The 10,992-nt window shown below is 34.7% G+C and overlaps 1 non-coding gene across 1 annotated transcript; it reads right to left on the bottom strand.

The window, feature by feature from the left end:
• Window positions 1–8,737: 8,737 nt before the first annotated feature.
• Window positions 8,738–8,844, bottom strand: LOC125369678. The gene has a single exon (XR_007215354.1). It is a non-coding gene; the product is annotated as a small nucleolar RNA R71 (small nucleolar RNA).
• Window positions 8,845–10,992: the final 2,148 nt, after the last annotated feature.

Here is a 10,992-nt window from a genome sequence, read left to right as displayed (position 1 = left end):
CGATCCAAGGAGAAATTAATAAGGAGTCAAGCTTCTTGAAGCCTATTCTCATTAACTTGAATCATCAAGACATAATCTAGCTCATTGAGCTTATTTGAGGCTTGTTCTTCTACAATATGAGTTATCATCGAGGCTTAAGTAAATAAGGCCATGCAACCTTAATCTTCTTCGCTCTTATTTTTCTGATTGGACCACTCCCCATATATAGAGGATCTTGCTCGGATGGGTTTGTAGGAGCACTAGGATTTCCATCACAAGGATTGGCATAAGGAATCATGGGAATGCAATTGATAAGCTTGACCAGTCGCATTAGAGCGTGACTTGATGATCTGGCAGGATAAGATACAAATCCATATGCGTTGGGGAGAAATCATGTTGCTATCGATTAATCCAAGCAGGAATGCGTGCGTTTTGATATTTGGGATGCAGACAATTATGTAATTTGGGCAAGGGTGTTATTAGGTATGCCTACACGAATTTACTTCATTATATGCATTTCAAACATCAAAGTGCTCAAATTTCGGCTTGTATTACACTTGGATTAATTGAAAACAACATGATTTCTCTCTTACGTGCTTGGATTTATGTCTCTCCTTCTTGATCATCAAGCTAAGCCCCAATGCCACTGGTCAAGTTTGTTAATTGCATTGGCATGATTCCTTTTGCCCAACCTTGTGTCATTGGGATTCCTCGTGCCTAGTGGAAGAAGGAAGGATGAAGATCTTAATGGTGCAAATCCTCAGTCAAAAATACTTAGGTGTGCCTCGATTCTCGGTATTTTCTCCTTCCTCTAAAAGATTCCTCCTTGATCATTCGGAGAATGATATTAATGAGCCTTGAATTTGTATCCAAATCTTCAAGCCTTGATGTGTCCTTAGCCCAAATATCTTGAATAAGCACATTGAGAGCTTCTTTTATCTTCTTAGCCTTGGGCCTTGTAATTGGGTCTCCATGGATGTGAAATGGATCTTGAATCCTAGTTGGATTAGGATTCCCAATGTCACTTGAGTTCTTGATGTCATTTCGACTCCCAATATCATTAGAGACTCCTTGTTAGAGTAGAACTCCTAGTTACAGTAGGAGTCCTTGTCAGAATAGAATTTGTTAAGCTAGTAGGATATGTATCATTAGAATTGCTTATTGGAGTAGGATTTCTTATGCTAGATCGGTTCTTATCAATGATGGAGATCCCAATGGTTCAAATCTTAAATTGGAATATTGGGGCGTGCGTCAATTCCAAATCTAGGTTTGCTAGTGTGCATCTTCATAAGTCCACAAAGTTCTTACAAGAACGCATAGCTTGATTTTCTGCAAGCTAGAAAACTAAAATAATATGCTCACTAGCCTTAAATATTTGGTTACATATAGTTTTTATAGTGCGAAAGCCTAATTCCATATGAAGAAGAAATAAGAAGCTAAATACGGAGAGTAGTTGACTGGTCAACTACTCTCGTTGTCCTAAATTTTATGAGCCAGCTTAAAGAAAGCAGGAGAAATCTGCAAGGGCCTACCTAATAATAACCTAAGCCAAATTACTTCTTTATATGCATCCCAGACATCAAAATGCTCACATTCCCACTAGTATTACACTTGGATTAATCGAAAGCCATATGATTTCTCACTATCCGCATGGATTTACATCTTGTCTTTCTTGATCATTATGCTAAGCCCTAATGCTATCGGTCATGCTTGTTAATTGCATTCCCATGATTCCTTATGTTAATCCCCACATCATCAGAAGTCCTTGTGCCTAGAGGTATAAGGAACAAGCCTCAATTCTCATTGTTTCCTTTTTCCTCCAAAAGTTTCATTTGCACTCATTCGAAGAATGATATTAATACTCGATCAACTTGAATCAGTGCCTATGATTACCCCTTCCAAGGGCTTTCTCTCAATAGTCGTGTTTATCTACCCAAATAAAACCAAGCTATCATACAAGAGAAAGAGGAGTTGACTAGTCAACAGCTTTTATAGTTCCAAATTCTATGAGCTAGATTAACAAAAATAGGGGAGAATTTGTATGGGCATACCTAATAATACTCCGGTCCAAATTAAATAATTATATGCCTCCTGGAAATCAAAATGCACACATTTCTGCTTGGATTAATCGAAAGCAACATGATTTCTCTCTTACGCACGTGGATTTGCATTTCGTCCTGCTAGATCATCAAGTCATGCCATAATGCCACCGATCAAGCTTGTCAATTGTATTTATGCTCACAAAATAAAACCAAACCATCAAACTAGATAGAGATTAGATAGAGTGAAACAAAATGAGAAAATAGGTGGGATTTCATATTTGATAAAGATAGAAATCACAAGTTCTTTATTCTTTTCCATATGGTCAAGCGAAAGGATCAAATCGAATTAACTTAAATCACAAGGGTCGATAAAGAACACAAAAGAAAGGAAGGATGTAAGGGATAAGTCTATGTTCACTAGAATGAGTATTGATAAGTCCACAAAGTTCTTGAAAGAACCCATATCTTGATTTTTTGCAAGGTAGAGAACTCAAATAATATGTTCACTGCCCTCAAGTATTCGGTTGCATGCGACTTTTATAGTACGAGAGAGTAGTTGACTAGTCAACAACTCTTGTAGTCCTAAATTTTATGAGCCAGCCTAACACAAACAAGGGGAAAATTAGTGTGGGCCTACCTAATAATATTCTGATCCAAATTTCTTCATTATATGTGGCCTAAACATAAAAATGCTCACGTTGCACAATTCCATCGGTTAAGCTTATTAATTGAGTTCCCATGATTCTTTACAACAATCCTTGTGTCATCAGAAGTCATCATGCTTAGAGGAATAAGGAATGATGGAGATTCTAATGGTGCAAATCCTGCATCAGAATATTTAGCATGCCTCGATTCTAATTGTTCCCTCTTTCTTCTAGAAGATTTGTCCACGATCATTCCGAGAATGATATCAATACATGATCAACTAATTTTATTTCTCTTCACACTTGCCCAAGCATTGGATCGGTGCCTATGATTACCGCTTCAACGCGGTTTCACTCGACACTCATGTTTATGCTCCCCATATAAAACCAAACCAACATACTAGATAGAGATTAGAAAAAGAGACATAAAAGAAATAAAAGAATGAGAATATTGGTAGGACTTCGGATTAGATAAGGAAAGAAATCACATGTCCTTTGGTCTCTTTCATACAGCTCAGTGTAAGGATAAAATCGAATTGATTTAAATACAAGCGTAGACAAAGAACAGAAGACAAAGGAAGGAGGTGAGGAATAAGTCTATGCTAGCTAGCGTGAGTGTTGATAAGTCCATAAATTTCTTAAAAGAACCCATAACTTAATTTCCTGCAAGGTAGAAAATTGAAATAATATGCTCATTAGCCTCAATTATTCAGTTGCATGTTGGTTTTCTAGTGCGAAAGCCCTTATTCCGTAAGAAGAAAAGACTAGAAGCTAAATATGAATAAATAAATAAAGAAAGATTAATAAACTAAAGTCAAATCAAGAACTAGAGAGTAGTTGACTAGAGTATCACCTTAGGGAGCATCGGTTTTGTTTGTTAAAAAGGACGACAATATGAGATTGTGTATTGATTATATACAATTGAATAAGGTGAAAGTTCGTAATAAATATCCATTACCATAGATTGATGATTTATTTCAGGTATTTTCTAAGATTGATTTAAGATTCGAGTATCACCAATTGAAGATTAAGGAAGCAGATGTTCCTAAAACAACATTTAGAACTTGATACGGCCATTATGAATTTTTAATGATGCTATTTGGGTTAACTAATGCTCCAGCTGCATTCATGGACTTGATGAATGGGGTATTCAAGCCTTATTTATATATTGTAATTGTGTTTATAGATGACATTCTAGTGTATTCATGAACAGAGGAGTAACATGCAAAGCACTTGACGATTGTATTACAAGTGTGAGTTTTGGCTGGAGAAAGTAATATTTTTAGGGCATATCATTTCATCTAAAGGAGTATATGTTGATCTGAAGAAAATTAAAGCGATCGTTAGTTGGAAACAACCTACCAATGTGCATGAGGTACGTAGTTTTTTAGGATTAGCAGGCTATTATAGGAGGTTTGTGCAAAACTTCTCTATCGTTGCTTCACCTTTGACAAATTTATTGAGGAAGAATGTGAAGTTTGTCTAGAATAAATGTCAAGGCAGTTTTAATAAACTGAAGGCATGCTTCACTTCAGCACCAGTGTTGACACTATCAATGATAGGGTCTAAGGTTTCTATTGACCTAGTTCTAGATAGATGTTGGGCAATAAAATCAAACTTTCATATGGGTTAAATTCTTTAATATAGGTTAGGTTCGTATCACAAAAGACTCCATTGTATTAAGAAAAATAGTCTTTGAACTGACTACGACAAAAGCCGTGGCTGCATCAAACCAAAAAGGGGCCTCAATCTTCACCAATTCAATGTTTGCCTCATCCTAATCATCATTAACGATTTCTTCAATTTTGAATTCACACAAGGACATCAAAATAATCTCTTTCTCACCATCTTCAACCATCGTGTCTTTAAAATTTTCATTGACTTCAATAGAGCAATTTACCTCTTTTACATCATCTTGATTGGTCTTTAGTTTTGGCTTATAATCGTATCAAGGCTGCTCCTTAAAGATTTTAGATCTTTTGAAAATTCATCATTCAAATCTTGATGCAATTATCTTTCCAACTTCTTTGGTTTAGATTTAGGATTATAAAAATTTCGCTGAAACTCTTCAAAATGATTATCTTTCTTTTGTCCCCACAATCTATCACAAGGTTGATAAAGAAGATCTCGATGTCCTTTAGCAAATTCTTCTTGACAAAACATCTCACATAACTCACATGTTTAGCACTTAAACTCTACTGTTCTTATAAAGATTAAATCAATTAATTATCAAATAATCAAAGTTATAACTATTCAATGACTAATGAATCAAACTTAAAACACATATAAGAACACAAAAATATGAAAACTAAAGACTTAATGAACAAGATTAAGCTTATACATAATGAAAGACACAAGAACAAAGGTAATAAAAGACTAACTAAGCTTAATAAGTGAAGAAAACAAAAGGCAGAAATTCTTTTTTATATTTGATCTTTTTTTGTTGGCTCTTTCTCCTTTCTTTTTTTTTATGAATGCACTTAACTAAAGAATTTGGAACAAGTAAAGATGTGACTAGAAAAATAAATCATAAACAATAACAAAACAAATTTAAATAAGATTACAAGAACGAAACTGATTTTTTTTAACTTGAATGAATTTTAGATAAAGAAGAATGACCAAAAAAATAACAAAGAATATGCGAAAATTAAAGATACATAACCTGATTTAGAAGTAGAAGCTCTTACACCAAATGATATGAACCTAACTATATTAAAGGATTAAACCTTTATGCAAGTTTGATTTCATTGCCCAAGATCTATCTAGAACCAAATCAATGGAAACCTTAGACCATTCAATTATATTAAACTATCAAACCTAAGGTATTAGAGGTAGAAAATGCCACAATTTAGTATAGATTCTAAATTGATAAGTTGAATTTGAACACTACAAACAATGAATCGCTTGATAAGTTTGAATTAGCTTTAAACAAGAACTGCGAATAGAGTATAAACTCACAAAATATATTAATCATTAATCAATGAACTTGAAAATTTGTATTAGGCATTTATAGCCTTTAGAAAACCCTAATTCTAAGCTATTAAGGAATTACAACTCAAATAGGATAGAGATAAACATCCTAACTAAAAGAGATAGTTAAAAACAAAGTCCTGATACTCCTAAAATACTATGTAGTCGCCCATTAGAAGTAAGAATCCCTAGTTTCTTTAAGTCACAAATATAGGCCATCTTTGGTGGAGCTAAATAGGCCCCAAATCCCTTATGTGCTCCTTTATTGTCATTAAGCCCATATTAGATTCATTCAAGGCCAATAAACTGAATTAGATTAATGAGCCTTGAATTTGAATCCAATTCTTCAAGTTTTGATGTGTCCTTAGCCCAAATGTCTTGAATAATCCCATCAAGAGCTTCTTTTATCTTTTTAGCCTTGGACATTATAATCGGGTCTCTATGGATGTGAAATGGATCTTGAATCCTAGTTGATTAGGATTTTCAATGTCACTTGAATCCTTGATTTCATTTACACTCATAATATCATTAGGACTCTATGTTAGAGTAAAACTCCTAGTTAGAGTAGGACTCCTTGTTGAAGTAGGACTTCTTGTCAAAAGAGGATTCTTTTAACTAATAGGATTTGCATCATTAGGATTTCTTATTGGAGTAGAATTTCTTGTGCTAGATGGGTTCTTATCATTCCCACTTGTATTACGCTTGGATTTATTGAAAATAACATCACTTCTCCCTAATACAGATGGATTTACGTCTCTTCCTGCTTGATCATCAAGCTAAGCTCCAATGCCAATGGTCAAGCTTGTCAATTGCATTTGCATGATTCCTTATGCCAATCCTTATATCATTAGGCTTATATGCAAAGGAACAAAGAATTACAAAGATCCCAATGGTGCTAATCCTGAATCAGAATATTTGGGCGTGCCTCGATTCTCAGTGTTCCCTCTTTCCTCCAAAAGATTCTTTCACGATCATTCAAAGAATGATATCAATACTCTATCAACTAATTTTGTTTCTTTGCATTTGTCCAAGCATTGGATCGGTATCTAAGATTCCTGATAGGTCACAAATAGTTATATTTATTGTATTTAATTTCCTTACTATTCGGTTGAATAATGTACTTAATTATGGAAATTATGTTTATTCTGACTTAGGTGATGAAATATCAAGGATGGAGCAAAATCCAGTCTAAAGACATGTTTTAAGTCATCATTTATCGGAAACCAAGTCTTTTGGAGGAAGTGCAGAAATCTGCACAGAAGATCACTGTCGACAAGGCGTGACCACGCCTTACAGGCCATAAGCTCCGCAAAAATCTGTCCAGAAGACTACTGTTAACAAGGCGTGACCACGCGTTGCACCCTATGAGCTGTTAAAAGATGCTAAGGAGAGCTTCAAAATTTTCAGAGTTTTCATTGTGGTGGACCTATCCCTAGTTAATCTCCTCTATTTTTGGAAGTGTTGGATTAATAGAACTTTCTTCCATGTATTTAGGATTTTAATTTATTTAGATCACTTTTAATCTTATCCTTTCTTATAGGGATAAGATTAAATAGGAAGCTTATTTATTTTTTATAAGGATTCTATTAGGGTTTAGGGTTTTACTTCCTATATAAGGACGGTTGGAAGTACCTTTAATTCATTCATATTCTTATTCTTCTTCTACTCTCTACAATTCTTGTGAATTCTTACTCCACCATGAGTGGCTAAGTTTTTAGTTTCTAATTCAAGAGTGAATAAATTCCAATTGTGATTTTGTAAGGCTTTGAGCTTAACAGAATTCTTCTTTAATTCAAGTATTCTTTATTTCTTGTTCTTATTATTTATGAATTATTGATATTGATTGAACTGACGACTCAACTTTGATATTGATTTTTCTATTGCTAAACTTTGAGTTTGTGATCCGTAATTGTCATGAACAATTGACACAAGTAGCAACGAACTGGCTCATGTGTGTGTGATTACGGCTTATTCGAATTACATAGCTTGCATGATAGACTCTAGGGAAATAAAGGAACAAGGTTATTTCAATTGCAGTTATCTCAATTAAATTAATGTTGGTTTAGTCATTCTCATTATTCTTAATGCTATCATTAAGTTGATATGGAACGCTATCGTGCCCAGTTGACTAATGGTAAGTTTTGGTTTAAATGTTGGGTTCGAGTCAATTATATTAAGAGAATTACACTTGTTGCGGCTTTTTCGAATAAGTAGACTAAGTACTTGAATAGAAGAATTGATATTTTAGCCTATGATCATGATTACAATTGGATGGAATTAGCACTCTTGAATTGGAAAGTTGTTAAGATTGATTTTATTTACTTTAATATTCAGCCTTCATCATTTTCTGTTTATTTATAATTTTGATTCAAACATTCAAAACCCCCTTTTTATTTTACTTTGAGAAGCTATTCACATTGGTTCTCTTAGGATTCGACCTGGTTTTACTTTTTCTACAAATTAGTTTAAGAAAATCAATAATTTATTTTGAAGGGCTTCGACAATTCGTTCAAATTTGGTGCTGTTGCCGGGGAGCCTATTTTAGTTTCTCATTGTTTGAATTATTTGTTTATAACTCGTTCTCTTCAAGATATTGATTTGCAGTTTAATCCTGAAATTGAGAAGACAGCGCGCCGATTAAGAAAGGAGACTAAGCAAATAAATAGTTGTCTCATAGAGGAGTTGGAAATAGATTTAGCTATTGGCAACACATCTATTTTTCAAGAAGTTACAAAAAACATGGCGAATAGAACTCTCAAAGAGATAGCTGCACCATATTTAAATCAATAACCTTTATGCATTACATTTCCTAATATTGCAGTTGATTTTGAATTAAAATATGGTTTAATTCATTTGCTACCTTCTTTTCGTGGATGTGCAGGTGAAGATTCTCATAAACACTTGAAAGAAGTCCATATTGTATGCTTCGGAATGAAGCCACATGGTGTAACCGAAGAGCAAATAAATCTTAGAGCTTTTCCCTTTTCCTTGAAGGATAAAGCAAGAGATTGGCTCTATTATCTACCCTCCGGATCAATAACAACATGGAATGAGATGAAAAGATTGTTCTTAGACAAGCTCTTCCCTGCAACAAGAGCTGCCAACATCAGAAAAGAAATTTGTGGCATAACACAGTTCACTGGAGAAACGTTGTATGAATATTGGGAAAGGTTCAAGCAACTGTGTGCTAAATGCCCACATCATCAAATCTCTCTACAACTCCTAATCCAATATTTCTATGAAGGATTATTGCCAATGGATAGGAGCATGATTGATGCAGCAAGTGGGGGAGCTTTGGTAGATAAAATGCCTGAAGAAGCCAAGCAATTAATTTCAAACATGGCCGAAAATTCTCAGTAATTTGGTACAAGGGCTGATGGAGCTACAAGGCGAGTTAATGAGGTAAGTACTAAAAATCTTGAAAATTAAATTTCTGATTTAACTGCTTTGGTTCGTCAAATGGCTATAGGGAAATTGCAAATGGCAAAAGTCTGTGGAATATGTTCGCTGCAAGGACATCCCACCGATATGTGTCCAACATTGCAACAAGACTCCATGCAAGAAGCTAATGCTCTAGGTGGATTTACTGGTCAACCTCAAAGGAAGTATGACCGCTTTTCCAATCATTACAATCCTGGATGGAGAGATCACCCGAATTTGAGCTATGGGAACCAAGGAGGACAATGGAAATATCCTCCATAGAATTTCAATAGACAATCTCAAGCTCCAAATTTAGGTATGTCTTTGAAAGATATTGTAAAAATCTTGCTAATAATAATCTTCAATTTTAACATGAAACAAGGTCAAGCATTCAGAATTTAGGCAATCAAATACCTCAATTGGCTACGTCAGTTAGTAAATTGGAAGCCCAAAATTCTAGAAAACTACCTTCGCAACTAGAAATAAATCCAAAGGAGAACGTTAGTGCAATTTCTCTAAGAAGTGGAAAAGAGATTCCTTCAGGCTCGATTCCACTTAAGGGAAGTGAACTAAGCAAGGAAAATGAAGAAGAAGTTTTCTCTAAGGCATCACGTAGGGTAAAATCTGATCCTCCCCTATCTCTTTCATCTCACACTCCATTGCCTCCTTTTCCTAGCAGATTAGCGAACGATGAGCAAGAAAAGGAGATCTTGGATACATTTAGAAAGGTGGAGATAAATATCCCACTATTGGATGCTATCAAACAAATTCCTAAATATGCAAAGTTCTTGAAGGAATTGTGCACCAACAAAAGAAGAATGAAGGAAAAGGAGAAAGTAGTGGTAAGTAGGAACGTGTCGGCAATGTTGCAAAAGAATATAGCAGAGAAATGCAAAGATCAAGGTATGTTTTCATTACCTTGTGTAATTGGTAATATGAAAATTGAGCGTGCATGTTAGATTTGGGAGCTTCCATTAATGTCATGCCATTTTCTATTTATCAAGATTTAAAACTAAATGACTTGCAAAAAACTGGTGAAGTGATTCAATTAGCTGATCGTTCTTTCATTCATCCCCTTGGAGTTGTTGAAGATGTTTTGGTGCAGGTTAATGAGCTCATATTTCCTGTCGACTTCTACATTTTGGAAATGGATGGTAATTCTTCATCAAAATCAGCTTCGATTTTGTTACGATGACCATTCATGAAAACTGCCAAGACAAAGATTAATGTAGATGAGGGTACTCTCTCCGTAGAGTTTGATGGAGAGATTGTTAAATTTAATATTTTCGATGCAATTAAATACCCTAATGATGTACATTCTCTTTGCCATATTGATGTAATTGACCCAATTGTGCAGGAAGTTTTTGCAGAAGAAAGTGTTGGTCACGAACAGGAATTAGATGAAAATTCCAACTTTGAAGAAAATGATTATGAGATTGGTGTAGAAGAACTATTCTCAGCAACAATATTTGAACCCACAAATCTCAATGCTGAAATCTCTAATACTAATGACAAGATGTTGTGCAAGCACCAAAACTAGAGCTGAAAACCTTGTCGGATCACTCAAAATACGTGTATTTAGGCGACAAGGAAACATTGCCTGTTATCATCTCAAAAGGACTAACAATGAAACAGGAAAGAAGATTGATTGAAGCTTTGAAGGAATACAAGGTTGCAATTGGTTGGACGTTGGCTGACATAAAAGGCATTAGTCCATCAATTTGCATGCACAGGATTTTGCTAGAGGATGATGCTAAACCATCAAGGGAACCACAAAGGAGACTAAACCTAGCCATGAAAGAAGTTGTCATGAAAGAGATACTCAAGCTATTAGATGCAGGTATAATCTACCCAATCTCAGATAGTAAATGGGTAAGTCCAATTCATGTTATCCCTAAGAAAACTGGAATGACTGTGGTAAGGAATTTAGACAATGA

This window comes from Ricinus communis, chromosome 3 (assembly GCF_019578655.1).
Source record: "Ricinus communis isolate WT05 ecotype wild-type chromosome 3, ASM1957865v1, whole genome shotgun sequence".
Lineage (NCBI taxonomy): Eukaryota > Viridiplantae > Streptophyta > Magnoliopsida > Malpighiales > Euphorbiaceae > Ricinus > Ricinus communis.
Note: the sequence above shows the minus strand (reverse complement) of the source record. Positions and strands in the feature narration are given on the sequence as shown.